This window comes from Herpailurus yagouaroundi, unplaced genomic scaffold (assembly GCF_014898765.1).
Source record: "Herpailurus yagouaroundi ecotype Mexico unplaced genomic scaffold, PumYag 29, whole genome shotgun sequence".
In the NCBI taxonomy this organism is placed as follows: Eukaryota; Metazoa; Chordata; class Mammalia; order Carnivora; family Felidae; genus Herpailurus; species Herpailurus yagouaroundi.
Window position 1 is genome coordinate 78786850 of NW_024412377.1, and position 22763 is coordinate 78809612.

A 22763-nucleotide genomic window follows, 5' to 3' on the forward strand; every position below is an offset into this window, starting at 1 on the left:
TCCATCAACTGATGAAAAGATAAAGAAATGGATATACACAATGTAATATTACTCAGCCATGAGCTAGAATAAAATCTTGTTATTTGCAACCACATGGACAGAGCTAGATAGTTTTATGCTAAGTGAAATAAATCATTCAAAGAAAGACAAATACCTATGATTTCACTCATATGTGGACTTAAAAAAAATGAGAAAAAGGAAGAAAAAAGAGTGAGGGGCAAACCAAGGAACAGACTCCTAACTACGGAGAGAAGCTGACGGTTACCAGAGGGGAGGTGGGTGGGGGGATGGATGAAATAGGTGATGAGAGTTAAGGAGTGCACTAGCGATGAGCACTGAGTGTTGTATGGAAGTGTTGAATCACTGAAATGTACACCTGAAAGTATTAACAAACATCTTATGGAACAAAACAGCACTACTGCTGGCAATTGTTCCTTAGAATTAATAATTACATTGTAAATATCCACTATTTTCAGCAGTAGAAAACATTACTAATGGCATATGCCAGGAAATTTATGCTCCAAATTGTAGGGTGTATAGATTTCTCCAGAATCCTTCCTAAAATCAGTGACTTAGTTGTCACAGGTGACTTAAGTCCATAGTAACTTTTAAATCAATGCTCAGCATACTTTCTATGATATTAAGAAATATGCACATGCAGCAGGAAGAAAGCTTAACATTCTTTGTAAGCAGTATAATAAAGGTGGTAATTGCTAATAGAATACTTGCAATGACCTAATGTCGAGCCCATAAACACCTACACATTGTCTCAATTGCTCTTAGATGAATCTTGGAAGGTGGCAGACCATTTTTTAGTGCAAACTGGCATTCAATTATGGCCTTCATTTAATTAACTATAGTATTCAAGGTCAATTTGTTCTCTATATACAAGATATTACATCTTCCTTATCCAAAGGAGACAAAGTAGTGTCCCTGCCTTTCTGTCACCAGAGACTGAAATCAGGTTAGCATCTTGTGTAATGATCCCTACAGATAAGAGTACATTGCTCAGCTGAATGGGAATATGGAACAATAGCCTAATCACAGAGCAATAGACTTTGAAAGCTAGAATATCATTTGAGAGGTATTAATTCATCTACACAGTAGTATACTGTGGAAAGAAATAGCAATTCTTCTACACTTGATAGGGAAGCAAAGACACTAAGAAATCAGTGGACACAGATGATGACAAAACAAAGGAGAGCAAGACCTCACAAATGTTCTGTTGTTTTAATCACTCTGCTTTTTACTTAAATAAAAGAAGCCTTTCTTGGTTTATATATAAGGCAAGCTCACAAAAATATCAAATGCTATACAGGCACATAAACCAATACAAAATTTTGCAACCTTGTAGCATGGGCACATGCATGCACACACACATTTAACTACCATTGATGAACACCTATGAAGTTTCTCCCTTTTCTTCAAAATTACTTCTAACAGCAGCTGCTGATATCTCTTCATTTCTTGCCTCCCTCTCCTGTTTCTCAAAAATTTCTTTTCTCTTTACTGTTGGTCTCTCCTCACATCTTTATCCCACTGCTATCTACCATCATAAGTCATAAGTCTTTCCCTTCCAGGTGTTTTCCATTTTCCCAGGAATATATATTTTTTACACCTCACCCCTGGGCATCTCAAATTCCTTATCTCCGCTTACTGCACCATTAACTCAATAAAGTTTAGTTACAGAGACAATTTTCCTTACAAGGTAAGGAAAGGACTGTGTGGAGTTGGCTGGGAAAGGGGCAAAATAAACATGTAAAAACTGATACTTAATAAAGATTTTGTTGTCACATCCTTTTATATGCATACATATATAGCTCTGTTATTTCACCAAAATTATGGTAATACCTGAGTCAATAGATTTTACTTCAGCCACTAATTTTACCTCTTTTTTCACTTTAGAACTCTTGCTGTCTCAAAATATTTAGTCAAATCCATTCAGCCAGAAGTTTTCTATTTCAAACATCTCCAAATCCAGAGATGCCAATCCCAGAGATCTTAAAATGTGTAAATCAATTAAGGTAATACTTGCCTAACTTACCTGATGGATAGAGGACTTGGGTAGGGATAAAATCCATCCATAGAAAAGGCCAACTTATTAAAGTGAGACTTCACCTCTTTTACATTCAGTCATTTATAAAATAGAGTTAAAAATAACTTGCATCACCCTCAAAAAGTTGCAACTAAATGTTAGAATATATATTAAATCACTTGAGAATTGCAAAATTCCAATCCAATGAAAGGTATTTATGTTGCCTTTTATCACCCAGCCAGATGGTGTTAAATAGGGTTTCTTGGACACCTGTTTTTTTTCATTGCTTTTCAGGTGTCCTCTTATGTATATTTGTGGTATGGACTCAGGCATTCTATACGATTATTTAAAGCAATGAGCAAAGAATTAAGAGAACAGATTCTAGAATTAGACCATCTAAGCTCAAATTCTGGGTTCTGCCACTTACTACCCATAAGACTTTGGAGATGTCATTTAACCTCCTTATGCCTCTGAATCTTCATGTGTAAAATGAAGATAAAACTAGCACCTAACTTAAGGTGTTGCTGTGATAATTTAAAGTGTTAAAATGGATAGTATAATCCCCAGTAGCACATGAAAAGTGTTATATAAATTACAACACAAAAATCAAAAGCCTTACATAACTGAAAATATTACTGAAAGTTGCTAATTTAAGCTTCATGTGTTTGCAAACATAAGGCACTATGCCCCAATATACTCATGTTGATTTTCTAATGGTGGTTATATTTCACTGTACATTATAGATGTATCATTTAGTGAAGGGAATAAAGTACATGGGAACAGATAGATTTTGGGAGTTGAATTACGTATTTATCTTTAAGTAAGTTATTTAACATCTTGAGGTTTTATTTTGTGGCAACTTCAAAGTAATTGAAATAATGATTCTTAAGATTTTTGTGAGGTGTAGGGGCGCCTGGGTGGCTCCGTCGGTTGAGTGTCTGACTTCGGCTCAGGTCATGATCTCACGGTCCGTGAGTTCGAGCCCCATGTCGGGCTCTGTACTGACAGCTCAGAGCCTGGAGCCTGCTTCGGATTCTGTGTCTCCCTCTCTCTCTGCCCCTCCCCTGTTCATGCTCTGTCTCTCTCTGTCTCAAAAATAAATAAACATTAAAAAAAATTTTTTTAATGAAAAAAAAAGATTTTTGTGAGGTATAATATGAAGGTCTTCATACTATTCCTGGCAAATGGGAATAAGGAAAACCTGTTAGTTGCCTTCCTTTGTTGATAGGGGGATGGGGTGTGTGTGTTTTCTAATAATATTTACTACATGTCAGGTTCCTAAGGACTTCATACTCACCTTCTGAATTTCAACTGAGGAACCAACCTCGAACATTAAAATAATCATATTATTAAGAAAGGTTACTCTAAAAAGGTGACTCATAACCTGCGTCCCAGGCCCTTTAGGAGAGCCTGGGATTATTTTTATAAAACATCATATACATGTGTCCTGGTCTGCTGATTGCATAAAGAATGCGGCACACATACAAGTATTAACAACATACAAAATCACTTAAAAACATGAAATTTTTTTGTTTTCATAACATTGTCCCAAGAGATACTAATAGCATATAATCATTTTAGGAAATAATAAAACTGTCTGTTAAGACCAGTCTTTATCCTAAAAACCTGGAAATCACTAGCCAGAAGACTAGATCACTTTAAAGTTATTTTAAATCTCTGATTCAAACCAGGGCTCTTATTTTAACTGTCCGTCTTCCCCCACACTCTAGTTATTTTTATAGTTTCCTCTTTATGCTCTGATTTTACAGTGTGACTGCTCATGCATATTTGTTCCAGGGCTAAATTACTAATATGCATAGTGCATAGAATCATGCGCTCTCAGAGTTAAAAAAGACCTTAAAGTCATCTAGTTCAACCATCCATCAGATGCATGAATTATTCCTACTTATGTCTACATCCACTTTCATGGTGCCTTAAATATACCCTAGACATTAGCCCTATAGCCAAACATTAACTCTGACTCTAAGTGGAATTCTTAATTCATCAGCACTTTTAAAACTCCCCACTTGTAACAAAAATCTCAATTAAAGTGTATTTAACCGCTACTTTCACAAGATGACTGATTCTCTATAATATATATTGAGCTAGCTCATCATCACTACCCTAGTCACTCTCATGTATTAAATTAGATGCCTGGGGAACTACATTAACTCTTTCAGACCACGAGGATATTGAGTGTTCAAAGTGTAGCAACTGTAGTAAAGAGTTATATACCAGAGAGAAGCATGAATAATAGATAGCTTTACAAGAAGTAAAATAAAGAGTTCCAGAAATAAATGACCTCTGTAAGAATGGTGCTTTTTAGTACATTTTAAATACAAAAGAAACAGATTATTAAATACTGTGAGCCACTATTTAAATGGATTTCATCTGAAATTTAAATCTATATAGGCACTCTTTAAAGCATCACATTAAGAGAGAGTTACATTGCCTGTTACAGACCTCATATTGACAGAGAGATGTTGTGATAATGACACTCATTAAAATAACTGCCTAGTCAGTCTTAAAATGATAGGCATTAAATTTCTGTTTATTAACCTTTAACTTCCCTTTTGAGTTTTCAATGATACACAATGAAAAGTACTGAATTGAAAATTTCTCCTCCATTCTCTTCTTTTCCTTTCCTTTAATTTTTCCCCTTAAGAGTCATATGCTATTCATGTAGCTTTACAACTGACATTAAAAATAATGCATGATTAAAGTATTCATTGTACTTTCACAGAATGGATTCGTGTCCAATAATTTTGGACATAAAAATAAGGAACATTATTCTTCACAAAACCTTTTTCTTCTTTTCTTACATTCACTGCTTTTGGAAATTGAGTGTATTCTACAGAGCCTAGCATTAATTTAAGGACTAAGATGGAGTAGAAAAGATACCATTTATGATAAAACCGCATAAATTTGAATCTTCTACATCCTTTGAAATGAGCTGACTTCTAGTTTCTTTAAACACACAACATAGCAATCACTTATTCAGGTAGGTTATTAGTATCAGAAAGTTCTACGAAATACTGAATTCTGGTAGCTCTAAGAAGTGCAATGGATGTGCAAAGTTCTCAAAGAATTTATTGTATAAAATACTTTGTGGTGGTTTTCTGTTGTTGCCATTACAAATTATTACATATGTAGGGGCTTGAAAAAATTTATTATTTTTTCAGTTCTGTAGGTCAGAAGTCCTGCAGTCTTCCCAGGCTACAATAAAGGTTTCTGTAGGCTACATTCACCTTCTGCAACTCAAGAGGAGGATCCATGTCCTGCTTAATTGGACTGTTAGCAAGATTCATTTCCTAGAAATTACAGGACCCCACTTCATTGCTGGCTATTGATGGGGACCTTCTCCAGAGTCTAAACATTGCCTAAACATTGCCACGTTCCTTGGTTCAAGGTTTTCTTTCTCCATTTTTAAAGCCAGCAATATCAAGTCCCTCTTATGCTTCAAATCTGCATTCCTTCATTTTCCATATCATCTCTCTTACCCAGCCAGAACAATTTCTGGATTTTAAAAACTGATGTGATTATATTGGGCCTCCTGTATACTTTAGGATAATTTCCCCATTGCAAGGTCTGTGTCCTTAATCATATCTGTTAAGTCTCTTTTGCCTGTAACATAATGCATTCACAGGTTCCAAGGACTCAGGTGTGGACATAATTGGTGGGACATTATTCTGTTTACCATGCATTTTAAGAGGGTAGGTTGAAATGTTGATATTCTAGGGTGTACTAACATTGGGCGTGGGGAACCTAGAATAAAGACTTTACTCCAAATTTCTTCGTATGTTACTAAAATAAGTTATGCTAATAACAGTTGTGTGATTTAGCATAACTATATATTTTAAATAAAGTGGATAATTGAGGTATTATAGTAAAACATGCCAAAAAATCAACAATCATATGTATTTTTGCATATTACTGGAAAAATTGAAAACTGTCTTGATTATTTGTACTGGATGGTGATTGATCTTGCCATCAAACATTCTTTCACCCTCTGGTAACCTTGCCCAGAATTTTCTCCAGGGACCTAAGCTCCTACCTCACTCTCAATTCAGGCACTTCTAAACAAAGCAGAACCCAGTGATGGAACATCTGGCTAGGCCTGAGCAATTCAGCACAGCACATTCCCTTAACCACTTAGCTGAATTGATCTGCTTCAAGTTCTATCTAAATTTTAAAAACAGGAAGGGGGACAAAATAGAAGAGACTCATAAATATGGAGAATAAACTGAGGGTTGCTGGAGGGGTTGTGGGAGGGGGGATGGGCTAAATGGGTAAGGGTCATTAAGGAATCTACTCCTGAAATCATTGTTTCACTATATGCTAACTAATTTGGATGTAAATTTTTAAAAATAAAAAATAAATAAAAATCAAAATAAATAGAAAACAAAACTTTTCAATAATATTTAGAGGGTTGTTTTCCCTGATCCCCAATAAAAGATGGAGAATCTGCCAAATGGTTTTAAGAAGTCACATAACGTTAGTAAGAAAACTTGATGAAGGTATCACCAAAAATAATAATAAACAAGGATGCCAAAATCTAAGTGCAATAGTAGAAAATTAAATCAAGCAATGTATTAAAATAACATAACACAACTTAAAGGGTTTATTTGAGAAATGGAAAGATGCCAACATCATTAAGAACATTAAAGTCTATCAAAAGATGTATTGTCTCACCTATTTGCAAAGTTTAAGAATACCTTTACTTCAGGTACAAAACTATTGGAACTAAAATTATTTTATGCATGTGTGATTTTTTAAGTAAGTTTTTAAATGAAGTACAACATACATGAAAGTACAAAAGTTTTCAAATGAAAAGCTTGATAAAACTTTGCAGATTGAATGCTTATATATATAACTATTTCAGAATACCCTTTCTTGACACAAGTCATAGGCCTGACCATATAAACTCTATCCTGACTTCTAACATTATAGACTAGTAGTGTGAAAACACCCTACTAGTGTGTATTTCACACTAGTAGTGTGAAAATACAAAAATAAAAACAAAAAAATGTAGAAGTGCCTGATGTATCTTTCTCCAGGCAGGATTCACCCTTTCTTCTTTTCATGTAATGGTTACTCTTTGTTATGTTATCAACACCCAATTAAGGATTTCAGTTGGGTTCCTTCTCCTGATAAAATTACTGCTCTGGAGGCTTCACCTCCCAGGGTTCTTAGCTTTCTTGATATGCCCATCACTGCTGTTCTCCCAAGCATACCCTGAACTTTGTTCCCTATCTCCATGGCACAGACTGACAAATCACCATTCAGCTTGTAAAGCCTGTTTTTGTTTTTGTTTTTAACATCCCTCCCCACAAGCTTCACATACATGCAAATGTCTTCAGAAAACCCCAGTCATGTGTTTGTTGACTCTGAAGTTCAACTTCATCCCTCCATGCAAGACTATGAAAACAACAACAACAACAAAACATTGCTTGTTTCTATTACCTCAAACTTGGTCCTATCTCATAGGAAAATGACAAGATACTCACTCTTCATGGCACCCAAAATCAGGTATGCCCCCAGCAATAAAAGTGGCTGCAGATTATTAACTCAAATCTCTGGCTCTCCAAACTCTAGAATCTTAATGACTCTCAAAACCCTTTATTCAGCAGCATTTTAACCTTCTCTAACATAAATGTTATAGTTTATTTTGTCAGGAACATTTGTCTGTGTCATGAATATCTCCACCTTTTAAAAGTAGAAATCTTTACAGTTTTCAATTTATGTACATAGTATTGTGCCATTGATCTAGGTTATTTCTTAATACTTGACCCATGGGATCTTCTTTAAGATTTATCAATGATGTGTAAGGTACATTTAGTTTGTTATTTCTGACTGCTGGCTATTAATTCAAGTAGTATCTGTTCTATTTTACACATTTACCTACCCATTTCCTTAATGTAGGAACACAAAGGAGTAGGCTTCCATTAACACAACTCTTTCTGGGTCAGTTTTAGATATACTCTGTGTCTATAGTCAAAGGCAGAATTGCTGGTTCATTAACAAGATTTATAACCAGGGGCACTTGGGTGGCTCAATTGGTTAAATGTCCCACTCTTGGCTTTGGCTCAGGTCATGATCTCACAGTTCATGACATTGAGCCCCTCATCAGACTCTGAACTGACAGCATAGAGTCTGCTTGATATTCTCTCTCTCCCTCTCTCAAAAGTAAACAGATTAAAAAAAACCACAAGATTTATAAACGTACATCTTATTCTATGCTATTTTTTAGGACTATTGACTTTTATGTTGCTCTTACATCTGGAAAACTTGCTACAACTTTTGCTTAGTTCTTATTTTTTTCTGGGACAGTGACTATTCTACGTTTGTGCTTTTTTTTTTTTTTCCGACATGGAAAAGTATTGCCCCTTCCCTTTCACATTGCATACTCTCACTTGTTCTTATTTTACTTATTTGCTTAAGTCAGAGCTTTCAGTGTTTCATTTATGAACTAGAAGTAATATCAGGTATTCTCTTCTTGTTGCCAAATGAATGAACATTTTTCCCATAAAGTATGACATTTAATTTTATTATAATTATAAATGATATTTTATTATTTTTAATTTTTTAATGATTATTTATATTTGAGAAAGAGAGAGAGAGAGAGAGAAACAGAGCACAGGAATGGGCAGAGAGAGGGAGAGGCACAGAATCCAAAGCAGGCTCCAGGCTCTGAGCTGTTAGCACAGAACCCGATGTGGGTCTTGAACCCCAGAACCATGAGGATTGTGACCTGAGCCAAAGTCATTCTCTAAGCCACCCAGGAGGCTTTGTCAAACTAAGGAATTTTCTCTGATATGATGAGATTTTATAATAACTACTTTTTATTTTATCACGTATTTTCTCCATTATTTTAGAGAATGATTGCATTTCTCTTTCAGCCCATCGCTGAGATAGACCATACCAACAGATTTTCTGGTGTTAAAACATTGTCAGTTCTATTTGGCCGTGATGTACTATTATTTTCATTATACTGTTGCTTCTAGTTTGGATTTAAGATTTCTAAAGGAAATAAAATATTTTTAAGTAAAATGGTCCTAAAACTGTTTTGGTTACACTGTGTTTATGTGATTTTAGAAAATGGTTGTTTTATTCAGATCTTAACTTTGAAACATTTTCTTCCATTTCTCTTTTCTAAAATTGAGCATATTACATAAGGGTCATCTTGAATGTTAAAGTTTAGTAGAACACACCTGTCGAGCCATCTGAATTTGAGGGAGTTTGGTTAGGGATATTTTTTGTTATTAATTCAATTTCTTCAAAAAATGTTTTTACTTATTCGAGTTTAATAATTTTCCATACAGCATAATAGCATCTATTTGGCTAGGTTTTCCTTGGCTATCTTTTTTTTAAGTATACATATTGAATTTTTACCTCAAAAAATGTTTAGCTTTCAGCTAGAAAATATTCTGTACTCTATTTGCTTCTCCTTGAGAGACCTTATCCATTTCACAAAGTACTCAAACAAAAACTCATAAAAACCAACTCTTCAGTATTTTTATCTTCTTCCATCTGATGCCTTAGAACTCAAAAGTGAGTTTTCATTTTTCTTTCCCTTGTCATGACTTTTCATTTCTTCAGTGCGGTCAGTCTATTTCTTAAGAAGTGGAACAAGAGAATGAAATAAAGTATAGTAGTCTGTGCTCTAGAAGATTGGTAGTGAGAACAAAACAAAAGAGAAACAGCAAATTCTAATTTCTGTGCTAAGAGACATGGAGGTAGCATCTGTGCTCCCAGAATCCCAACCTGTGGGTGGCAACTCTTACTCAGCCATGCTGTACTTTTCTCCATTTCTAACAGAAATGGTACTCAGCAGACTGAGGCAGTTAAAGATGATTTGGTTTCATTAGTTTGTCTGGACATTTTGATTGGTTAATTCTCACCTCAAGCGGAGAATCAAGGGAAGTCCGGCTATTGGATGCTTTCATCTTGTCTCTCCCCTAGTGCCAAGGAGCAGGCATTCCCAGATCTGAATGGTTAAGTGAATCTGATAGTCGCATGACCCAGCATCTGCAACTTGCCTGCCCTGACTTTTACTCTTACCCAGGGAAGTTGAGAACAGGGAAACAAAGTCAGACATGCTCAAGGTGTCATGGTTCTTAAATATCTGTAATTTTTATCTCCTTTTTCTTTAAAATATTTACTATTATCTTTTATAAGTTTATTCATTTATTTTGAGAGAGAGAGCAAGGTGTGGGGACAGAGAGAGAGAGAGAGAGAGAGAGAGAGAATCCCAAGAAGGCTCTGCACTGACAGTGTAGAGCCTGATGAGGGGCTTGCACTCACAAACTGTGAGATCACGACCTGAGCCAAAATCAAGAGCCAAACACTTAACCAACTGAGCCACACAGTCACCCCTAAAATATATAATATAATCGTAAGTGCATGCAAATAATAAAATATGATAATAAACAGATTATTCAATGATAAAATTCATAAAATAAAGTTTTTCTTCCACACACATGTCCCTCATCCTGCAGTCCACCCTCAGCACATACTAATGTCGTCAATAGCTGTTTGAGTGTACTTTCAGAGACATTCTGTTCATATGGGCACAAGTACACATATACTTTGAATCATAAATGTTAGCATATTATTCTCAGGATCTGGCCTTTGCCTTTTTTCTATTTATCATATCACGTCATCACATATATCTGTAAAAGTGGCCCATTTTTTTTTTTTAAATAGCCACATACTATATTCCCAGTTGCATGAATAGTACTGTCATTGAGAATGGCTCTGAGTCAACTTTCCTCTATCAAACAACAGGACCCAAAGGAGGAAGAGGAAACTTAGGGAGAAAGGATCTCATGTGTGTTCTCAAATACATGAATACATTGTGAAATGGGAGCCACCTGGCATTAGCAAAGAACACATCAGATGAAAATCACAATTGTCCAAATAAAAACAAGAAATAGGCAACAAACTGATTATTGAATACTGTAAACTTCTAATCAATTAGAGATTTGGCTGAAAATATGACAGAACCTGGAGAAAACTTTGATGAAGAAATAGAGATAATAAGTAGAATGATATAAAAAATATATATTATTTAAAAAAATAGCATTTTTGGCACCTAGGTGGCTCAGTCAGTTGAGCATCTGATTTCGGCTGAGGTCATGATCTCAAGGATCCTGAGTTTGAATCCCATGTTGGGCTCTGCGCTGACAGCTCAGAGCCTGGAGCTTGCTTCAGATTTTGTGTCTCCATCTCTCTCTGCCCCTCCCCCACTCATACTCTGTCTCTCGCTCTCCCTCAAAAATAAACATTAAAAATTTTAAAAGAAAATATTTAAAAAGCAGAATTTAAGCATTTTGTACTTTTATCTGTGATATCTAGATATCCCAACAGTTTCCCATTTCTTAATCATTTGAGGATCACCCTAGATTTTAGATGGATCCTAAGATTTGCGTATTTTCAACTGATTATTTAAGGTTGTATCTTAGGTCTTTCCCCTCTGTGTGGATAGACGGATGGATGGATGGATAGATGGATGGATGGACAGATAGATAGATAGGTATAGATATGTATATGCACATAGACATATGCATACACATATGTGCATATATTCACACAGATACTTTTTGTGAGGGAAGAGAGGAGGTGATTGTAGAAGTTGTGGAAGCAGGGATATTTAGAATATCTTGATTCTTTTCAGATAGTTGGCTAATAATTCTGAAGGCACACAGTTTAAATGTTCCAAGTAACTCACAGTAGTTGTCTTAGTCTGTTTGAGCTGCTCTAACGTAACACTACAGACTGGGTAGCCTATAAACAACAGAAATGAATTTCTCACAATTTGGGGGGATGGAAGTTTGAAATCAGGGTCCCAGCATGGTCACATAAGGGCTCTCTTCTGAGATGGAGACTTCTCATATTCCCACATGGTAGAAAGGGCAAGGAACTCTCCAGAGCCTTTTTAAAGGGGACATTAATCTCATTAATGAGGGCTTCACCCTCATGGCCTAATCATCTGCCAAAATCCCCGCCTCCTAATATTATCATCATGAGCATTAAGATTTCCACATATGAATTTGGGGGTCTACAAACATTCATGCCATAGCAGCAGCATAGAAAGTTGTATTTAGATTGCTAACACTTCATGTCTACTAAACAACTATGGCCAGACCATAAAAGAGTTGGAATGTCAGTATGAATTTAGCCACCCATGTTCTCCATGTCTTTACCCAGGGACCCCACCTACCAGCCACTTTGGCGAATATACTTAGGTCAAGATTGCTATCAATCTGTGCAGCCAAATACCATTAGAGCAGATCATGAAATAAGGCATTATATAATAGCTGCCATGATACGTTCACAGTTACTTAATGAGCTCTGTCCTAGAGTCTCATTTCTCTGATTCTGCTTCCCTCTTACTTTCTGCTATTGACTGGTTTTCCCATATTTGAGAAGCACAATTTTGGACTACTGCTAATTCATTTCCCCATGACAAAATCTGAGAACCTACCAGGGTCTGCTTTTACCTTCCACTTCTTCCCTTACAATGAATGAAATGTTGTTTGTTTGTTTGTTTTTCTCCCTATCATAGGCAAATCTTTTCCTCCATAGCACTCAATAAAAATATCATATTCTCTGTCTTTTTTTTTCTATCTTGACTTACCAATATCTCCCTAATTAGATTATTCTCATTCACATAACAGGCTGTCTGTGGTTTTCTAGGTTAAGTATTTTGTAGCCTCTCTTGACTTTATACCTCTACTAGCAAAAGTTCTCCACAAACTTCTTCCAAAAATTGCCTGCATTTTTTACCTCCCTTTTCTGACATCACTTCTCATGCCACTCCAAACTAGCTTTCATCTATCCCTGCCCACCAACTACTTCAATGAATCTGCTTGATCTCAGATAACTAACAAACTACTTTTCTCTTGGGTTCTATAACAACACGCAATTTTAACTTCCTATATAATTCTCTGCTTTCTTTTTCACATTCTTCTCTGAAAATTTCTCCATATTAGCCAGCCCTTAAAAAGCTGCCATTTCTTGTGAATTGGTCCTGGACCCAACTTCTCTCTCTATGCTCACTCTGTAGATGAGCTCATTCTCATGACAGTAAAACTGTTGATTTACTGATGATTAAGAAATTTATCCCATTTTTCTCCGAGGTACATATACCTACATACTTGAACTCAACATAGTCAAATCTAAACTCTTGACTTTATCCAATTCCAAACTATGCCCCTCTCATTATTCAGTTGCTCAAGTTTAAAATATTCACATTATTGACCAGAAGAGTATCATCCATCAGTTAGCAATCCCAGAGGAATAGAGTACTGTGTACTAGTTATCAATCCCAGAGTAGGACTCAATACTTCTGCTCACTGCATCTTGGTATATAGAAGTTAACGAAGGAAACACAACACAATCAGGCACTGGATGGAATAACACCTTACATAGAGAAGACACAGCAAGATTAGCTTCAATAGTAGGCACTGGTCCCCTGTGGCTAGTGGGTCTTTCCAGATGGTCATTTCAGGGGCAATATGCCTAAATTTACCCACCTTGTGCCACAGTAAAAGAACCCGTCTCCTCTCAGATGACAGATGTAACCAGTGAGGTTGGCCTTGTGCCATGTGACACACATCCTTTAGGGAGAGACAATCTGAGAGCATTCACTAAGCCTGAACAAAAGAAAAGATATCCCCACACAAGATATTAAGTCTGGCACAAGCTCTGTAGACTCTTTATCTCTTGCTGAGAAAGTGTTGCAAGCCCCAGGCCCATTGTTATGCAGCCAGCGAAAGCTTAAACATTGTATGTGCAAAACTGCTTTTCCCAATAACTCTCCATCTTTTCTACCCCCAGCTTACATCAAATCATGGTTACCACAGATATATCACCAGAGCCAGTTCACTTTTCTCTACATCCACTGCCCACAATGTTAGACCAAGCCACTGTGATTTCTTCTAAGACCATGGTATTCTAAATAGTCCCCTGACTTTCTTTCCTTTTCCTTTCACTCAAATTAATTCTGCACAGAACACCCACACTATAATTACAAAAGAAAAAATCATATTCTGTAGTCCCTGGTTAAATAATTTAATTGTTCTTGATATAAAAGTCCACATAACTGCCAACAGGTCTGTTTCACCATCTCCTCCAATGTGGTTCCTCTCTCACTCACTATGGCTTACCCACTCTAGTGTTTAGTTCCTTGAATCTACATAATACTTCCCTGTCCTGGAGTCTTTGAATTGTTGGTTCCACTGCCTGAAATGCTTTTTTGCTTTGATGAATACATGGCTGATGACATCTCATTATGCAAGCTTCACCTTAAATTTCAACTTCTCAGAAAGGCCCTCCCAACCATCTTAAGAGGTCTCTACTACTAGGATCATCACCATCCATTTTTACAGCATTTTGTAATTTTTTGAAAATTCGACTTGTAATTTTTTCTTTCTCATTTTAGGTGTGCATATAACCTTAAATTTATCATGAAAGAAAATTAACAGAAAGTGCCTGGTAGCTCAGTCGGTTAAGTGTCTGACCTCGGCTCTGGTCATGATCTCGTGGTTTCTGAGTTCTAACCCTGTGTGGGGCTCTGTGCTAACAGCTCAGAGCCTGGAGCTTCCTTCAGATTCTGTGACTCCTGCTCTCTCTGTCCCTCCCATGCTGATGCTCTGTCTCTCTCTGTCTCTCAATAATAAATGTTAATTTTTTTAAAAAAGAAAGAAAATTAATTGTGTCATTGTTATGGTTTTTTTATTTTTTAATTTTTTTTTTCAACGTTTATTTATTTTTGGGACAGAGAGAGACAGAGCACGAACGGGGGAGGGGCAGAGAGAGAGGGAGACACAGAATCGGAAACAGGCTCCAGGCTCTGAGCCATCAGCCCAGAGCCCGACACGGGGCTCGAACTCACGGACCGCGAGATCGTGACCTGGCTGAAGTCGGACGCTTAACCTACTGCGCCACCCAGGCGCCCCATTATGGTTTTTTTAAACACAGCTACTTATACTTAGCAGGCAGCCAAAAACAACTTTGCCATTAACTGATTTATGCCATAAATATGAACTGGAAAATTAAGCATTGGACAATTAAAAGATAAATAATTGTTTAAATAATAAAACAAATAAACAAAACCACTTCCACAGTCCTCCCTTATAAATACCCAACAAGTATTTGAATAATCTCCAATCTTTGGTACATGCATGTTTCTCTGATATCAACATTCAATAAATTGTTTTCTTTAATTTTTTTAACATTTCTTTATTTTTGAGAGACAGAGACAGAGCATGAGTGGGGGAGTACATAGAGAGAGGGAGACACAGAATGTGAAGTAGGTTCCAGGCTCTGAGCTGTCAGTATAGAGCCTGACTCAGGGCTCAAACCCACAAACTGTGAGATCATGACCTGAGCCAAAGTCAGACGCTTAACTAACTGAATCACCCTGGTGCCCCAAGAAATAGCTTTGAACCTTAATAAGATAATGAATTTTTCTTTACAAAATTTCCGTGTTCATGATGCTCCTTGCTATCACCTGCTAAATACTGTGCCTACTGTTTGGATTCAATCAATATACATTTTTATCCAAAGTAAGAAAATATTACTTATAAAAATAATATCTAATTGAATTCATGTAAGATTTTGATGATTTTAGATAGCTTCAATATAACTATGAAATTGTGGCATCTGACAAAGAATACTTTTTGTCAGTGCTTGGGGAAAGCGGATAAAAGAGTGGAAAATTGATTAGGTAATGTTTTGTGTGTGGGAGAGTGCCTTGTCCTAACAATTTAGTATCTGTAATACAGAATATAAAAGAATCATTGTTTGAAAGCTGTGATAATTTTCCTTTGAAGGGTAGTCTTTAGTTTTGTGCAAATACCAAATGATTTCCAATTACCTAATGGTGTAACTCTATGTCATGAAGTCCTTGAGTCAAATTGTCTCCTAGATATGATAGTGACTCACAGAATATCTCTGACAAAGAAACAATATGCAATAGAAAAATTATTAATAGAAAAAAATAACTGCCAGAATCCTAGGGAGAAAAATATTTTTTTATTTTGTTTTTTTTTCCTTTTCAATCTAGTTAGCTGATAGCTATGACCTTTCTCTACCATTACATTCCTTATAGATGTAAGTTCCAAAAGATAATTTGTCTGTATCATGTGTGTGATGAAAAAAGGAGAGGAGCCTGCAGTGACTTTTTGATATTATTTATCAATGTTTCTATTCATCGGTCTGTAATCAACAATTGTGAAAATACATCAATGATCATGTGGGATGTTAAAAATGATTATTTTAAACGTTATTTCTAAAATGGAGTACTTCATTGTTCTATATAGATTTACTTCATAGGGCAGATGAATAAAATCCAAGGGTTGGAAGATGGTACACATCCATTAAGAAATATTTAAGTATCTAATATGTGCTAATCCCTGATACAGATCCTGAGAATACAGCAATAAATATGGCATAAAAGATCCTTGCTTAATGGAGCCTGACTGGGGGAAAGGGAGAGAGATAATTAACGATTAACAAGTAATTATACACCATTATTTCTATTTTAGATACAGAAATATTTTTAGATATTTTAGATACAGATATCTATTTTAGATAAAGTGAGAGTTTATGCAAATGACTTTAGAAAGAATGATCAAGGAGGTCTCTCTCATGAGGAAACATATAATCCCAGATCTGAGTGATGAGAAAAAAAAAAAAACTTGAGGGGTATCAGTACAAAGTTCATACAATGGGAAACAACTTGGCATTTACAAAAAACAAAAAGAAAGCTGGTGTGTCTGGAGCATAGTGAAGGCAGGAAAATGGGCACTTGATGAAATCAGAAAAGTAAATGGGCCTCTTAATACAGTACCTTGTGAAAAGGTCAATTCTGGATTTTACTGTCAGGACAATGGGAATGCAGGAGTAGTTTTTTGTTTGTTTCTTACAGAGAAATGCACATATTTACTGTATACAATTTGGTGAACTTGGACATATGCAAACACCCATAATGCCACCATCACAACCAATGTAAAACATATTCAACACCCCCAGGTCCTCTACCCCTGTTTTCCTTATTTTTTATTATTTTTTTAATGAAAGAGATAAAAAGTGAATCAAGATGCCAAGAGAACTGGATTAAAAAAAGTGGCAGGCAGGATAATCGTGGAAAAAGGAGGGTCCCTTAAGAGTTCTTGCATCAGGGGGAGCCTGGGTGGCTCAGTTGGTTAAGAGTTCTTGCATGGGTGGTGAGGGGGAGCCAAGATGGCAGAACAGCATGGAAGTTTTTTGTGTGTCTCACATCCACGAAATACAGCCAGACCAACACTAAACCATCTTCCACACCTAGAAAACTGATCTGAGGATTAACACAACAATCTGCACAACCTGAACCACAGCTACAGCAGGTACATGGCGCAGAGAGGTGCACTTGGGGACAGAGAAGCTGTAGAGGGCAGGGAGGTGCTTTTGCGTGGGGAGAGAGGATGGAGAAGGTGGGAAGAATACAGGAAAAGGACCCCTCCTCAAAAGCAGCTGGAGAGAAAGTGGAAAACTAGAAACAGCTGCAGGGACTGAACTAAAAAGAGAGAAAGGAGAGGGTTTAAATTCCATTAAGACTGTAAACAGGGGGAGCACACAGAGTCTGCAACTCCACAGCTCAATACCTGATGGTGCTCTGGTGGGAAGGGTAAATACCCAGGAGCAGAGTGGAGTCCGGGAGTTTCTAAGGCCACATGAGGAGAAGCGGTTCCACTGCTGGAAGGTCATTTGGAAGTGGCTGTGAGGCAACCTAGGCCCGGCAGACCCCAGAGAACTGCTGCATTTGCTGGTGCTGTAACAAGGTTGTTAAGGGTGAAGCCTGGGCCCCTATGTGTGTTGTGATTTTCCATAATCCCTGAAACGCTGCTGCTACACTATCTCGCAAACCTTTTCTGGGGCGGGCTGGCATCTGGCCTCAGTCTCTGGGCTTCGGTAGCAGCACAGTAATGCAAACTTTCCTGGATGTGGCTGGCATTTGGCCACTGCTCGGTGGGACCCTCCTGCAGAGGGGCAGAATGGGTCAAAGCTGCAGTCCTTCAGAAGAAAGGGGCCGGGGAAAACAGCCACATTTGAGACAAAACTTGGGAGAGAGGTACTACCTGAGGCTTGGTCACGGACATTGTAAAAGAGGGGAGTGGATGAAACCTGAAGACAAAGGATGGGTGCACAATTGCTGACCTGGGAATACAGAGTTCCGATACTAGAGACTGGGTAGATGAATGACGCCATTTTCACCACTCCCACATTGCGCATATGCACCTACAAGCGGCACAGCAATCCACCCCAGTAGGCTAGCAGCGCAATCTAGTGGAGAATGGAGTCATTACACTAAGCCCCTCCCAACTAGGCAAACCTAGCCCTTCAAGAACAGAAGTCTCACTGCCCGGTTAGTTTATGGACTATAAAGTGCTTCATAGTCTGACTTCTAGGAGAAAACGAACTAATTTCAGTCATATTTTAGTCTGTTAGCAGGTCTATCTATTCAATTTTCTTTTTTTCTTTTTGTTTCTCTTTTTCATTTCTTTTTCTAGAATACAGAAAGAGAACAAATTTATTTTTATTTTCTATTTTTATTAAAAATATTTTTAATTTTTTTACTATATTTTTTTACTTCGGTGTAAATTTCTTCATTGTATTTTACTTCCATCATTTTATTTTAGTCTACTTCAGTGTATTCATTTTTTCAAATTTTCAAATGATTTCCCTTTTTTCTCTTTTTCTCCTTTTTTTCGTTTCTTTTCTTCTTGAATACAGAAAGAGAAAAAATTCATCTTTATTTTTAATTTTTATTAAAAATATTTTTTTTAATTTTTTCTACTATATTTTTTACTTTGTGTAAATTTTTGCAAATTCTAGTTTACTTCCATCATTTCATTTTAGTCTACTCCAGGGTATTCATTTTTTCAAATTTTCAAAGGTTTCTTTTTTTTTTCTTCTTTCCTCTTTTTTTTCTAATCTATCAAGCCACTTTCAACACACAGACCAAAACACACCTAGTGTGTGTGTCTTTTTATTTTTTTAATTTTAATGTTTTTTTATTTTAATTTTTTAATTTTAATTTTTTCTACATCATTAATTCTTTTCCCTTCAAAATGATGAAATGAAGGAATTCACCCCAAAAGAAAAGACAGGAAGAAATGACAGCCAGGGACTTAACCAACACAGATACAAGCAAGATGTCTGAACCAGAATTTAGAATCACAATAATAAAAATACTAGTTGTAGTCAAAAATAGATTAGAATCCCTTTCTGTGGAGATAAAAGAAGTAAAAACTAGTCAGGATAAAATAAAAAATGCTATAACTAAGCAGTAATCACAAATGGATGCTGCAGTGGCAAGGATGGATGAGGCAGAATAGAGAATCAGTGATATAGAGGACAAACTTACGGAGAATAACAAAGCAGGAAAAAAAGATGGAGATTAAAGCAAAAGGTACAATTTAAGAATTAGAGAAATCAATGACTCATTAAAAAGGAACAACATCAGAATCATAGGGGTCCCAGAAGAGGAAGAGAGAGAAATTGGGGTAGAAGGGTTATGTGAACAAATCATGGTGGAAAACTTTCCTAACCTGCAGAAAGACACAGACATCAAAATCCAGGAAGAACAGAGGACTCCCATTAGATTCAACAAAAACCAACCACCAGCAAGGCTTATCATAATCAAATTCACAAAATACTAAGGCAAGGAAAGAATCATGAAAGCAGCAAGGGAAAAAAAAATCCTTAACCTACACGGGAAGACAGATCAGATTTGCAGCAGACCTATCCACAGAAACTTGGCAGGCCAGAAAAGAGTGGCAGGATATATTCAATGTGCTGAATCAGAAAAATATGCAGCCAGGAATTCTTTATCCAGCAAGGCTGTCATTCAAAATAGAAGGAGAGACAAAAAGTTTCCCAGACAAACAAAAATTAAAGGAGTTTGTGACCACTAAACCAGCCCTGCAAGAAATTTTAAGGGGGACTCTCTGAGGAGAGAAAAGATGAAAAAAAATATATACATGTATATCAAAAGCAACAAAGATTAGAAAGGACAAGAGAACAACACCAGAAACTCCGATCTACAAGCAATATCATGGCAATAAATTCACATATTTCAGTACTCACTCTAAATGTCAATGGACTCAATGCTCCAATAAAAAAACATAGGGTAACAGAACGGATAAGAAAACAAGATCCATCTATATGCTGTTTATAAGAGACTCACTTTAGACCTAAAGACACGTTCAGATTGAACGTAAGGGGATGGAGACCATCTATTGTGCTAAGGGTCAACAAAATAAAGCTGGAGTAAACATACTTATATCAGACAATCTAGACTTTAAAATAAAGACTCTAACAAGAGATGAAGAAGGGCATTATATCATAATTAAGGGGTCTATCCACTGAGAAGACCTAATAATTGTAAACATTTATGGGCCAAATGTGAGAGCACCCAATTATATAAATCAATTAATCACAACCGTAAAGAAACTCATCGATAGTAATACCATAATAGGAGACTTCAAGACCCCACTCACAGCAATGTACAGATCATCTAATAAAAAAATCAACGAGGAAATAATGGCTTTGAATGACACACTGGACCAGATGGACTTAACAGATATATTCAGAACATTTCATCCTAAAGCAGCAGAATGTACATTCTTCTCCAGTGTACTTGGAATGTTCTCCAGAATAGAACACATACTGGGACACAAATCAGCCCTCAATGAGTACAAAAAGACCAAGATCATACCGTGCATATTTTCAGACCACAATGCTATGAAACTCGAAATCAACCACAAGAAGATATTTGGAAAGATAACAAATACTTGGAGACTGAAGAACATCCTACTAAAGAATGAATGGGCTAACCAAGCAGTTAAAGAGTAAATTAAAAAGTATATGGAAGCTAATGAAAATGATAACACCACAACCCAAAACTTCTGGGACGCAGAAAAGGCGGTCCTAAGAGGAAAGTATATAGCAATCCAAGTCTTCCTAAAGAAGGAAGAAAGATATCAGATATACAACCTAACCTTATGCCTTAAAGAGCTGGAAAAAGAACAGCAAATAAAACCCAAAACCAGCAGAAGACAGGAAATAATAAAGATTAGAGCAGAAATTAATGCTATCGAAACCAAAAAAACAGAACAGATCAATGAAACCAGAAGCTGGTTCTTTGAAAGAATTAACAAAATTGATAAACCATTACCAGTTTGATCAAAAAGAAAAAGGAAAGGATCCAAATAAATAAAATCAAGGATGAAAGAGGGGAGATCACAACCAACACAGCAGAAACACAAACAATCATAAGAGAATATTATGGGTAATTATATGCTAATAAAAAGGGCAATCTGGAAGAAATGGACGAATTCCTAGAAACATATACACTACCAAAACTGAAATGGGAAGAAATAGAAAATTTGAACAGACCAATGACCAGTAAGGAAATCAAATTAGTAATCAAAAATCTCCCAAAAAACAAGAGTCCCGGGCCAGATGGCTTTCCAGCCATCTGGAAATGTTATACCAAACATTTAAGGAAGGGTTAACACCTATTCTCTTGAAGCTGTTCCGAAAAAATAGAAATGTAAGGAAAACTTCCAAACTCTTTCTATGAGGCCAGAATTACCTTGATTCCAAAACCAGACAGAGACCCCACTAAAAAGGAGAACTATAGACCAATTTCCCTGATGAACATGGGTGCAAAAATCCTCAACAAGATATTAGCAAACTGGATCCAACAATACATTAAAAAAATTATCCTCCACGACCAAATGGGATTTATAGCTGGGATGCAGGGCTGGTTCAATATCTGCAAAACAATCTATGTGATACATCACAACAATAAAAGAAATGACAAGAACCACATGATCCTCTCAATAGATGCAGAGAAAGCATTTGACAAAATACAACATCTTTTCTTGATAAAAACCCTCAGGAAAGTAGGGATAGAAGGAGCATACCTTGAGATCATAAAAGCCATATATGAACGACCCAACGCTAATATCATCCTCAATGGAGAAAAACTGAGAGCTTTTCCCCTAAGGTCAGAAACAAGACAGTATGTCCACTCTTGCCCCTGTTATTCAACATAGTATTGGAAGTCTTAGCCACAGCAATCAGACAACACAAAGAAATAAAAGGCATCTAAATCAGCCAGAAATGGGTTAGACTTTCACTCTTTGCAGATGACATGGTACTCCATATGGAAAACCCAAAAGATTCCACCAAAAAAATGCTAGAATTGATTCATAAATTCAGCAAAGTTGCAGGATAGAAAATCAACACACAGAAATCGGTTGCATTCCTATACACCAACAATGAAGCGACAGGAAGATCCCATTTACAGTTACACCTAAAACCATAAAACACCTAGGAATAAATCTAACCAAAGAGGTGAAAAATCTATACACTGAAACTGTAGAAAGTTTATGAAAGAAATTGAAGAAAACATAAAAAAATGGAAAAAGATTCTGTGCTCCTGGATACAAAGAACAAATATTGTTAAAATCTCTACCCAAAGCAATCTACATATTCAATGCAATCCCTATCAAAAGAACACCAGCATTCTTCACAGAGCTAGAACAAACAATTCTCAAATTTGTATGGAACCAGAAAAGACCCCAAATAGCCCAAGCAATCTTGGAAAAAAAAAAAAAACAAAGCAGAAGACATCACAATCCCAGACTTCAAGCTATATTACAAAGCTGTC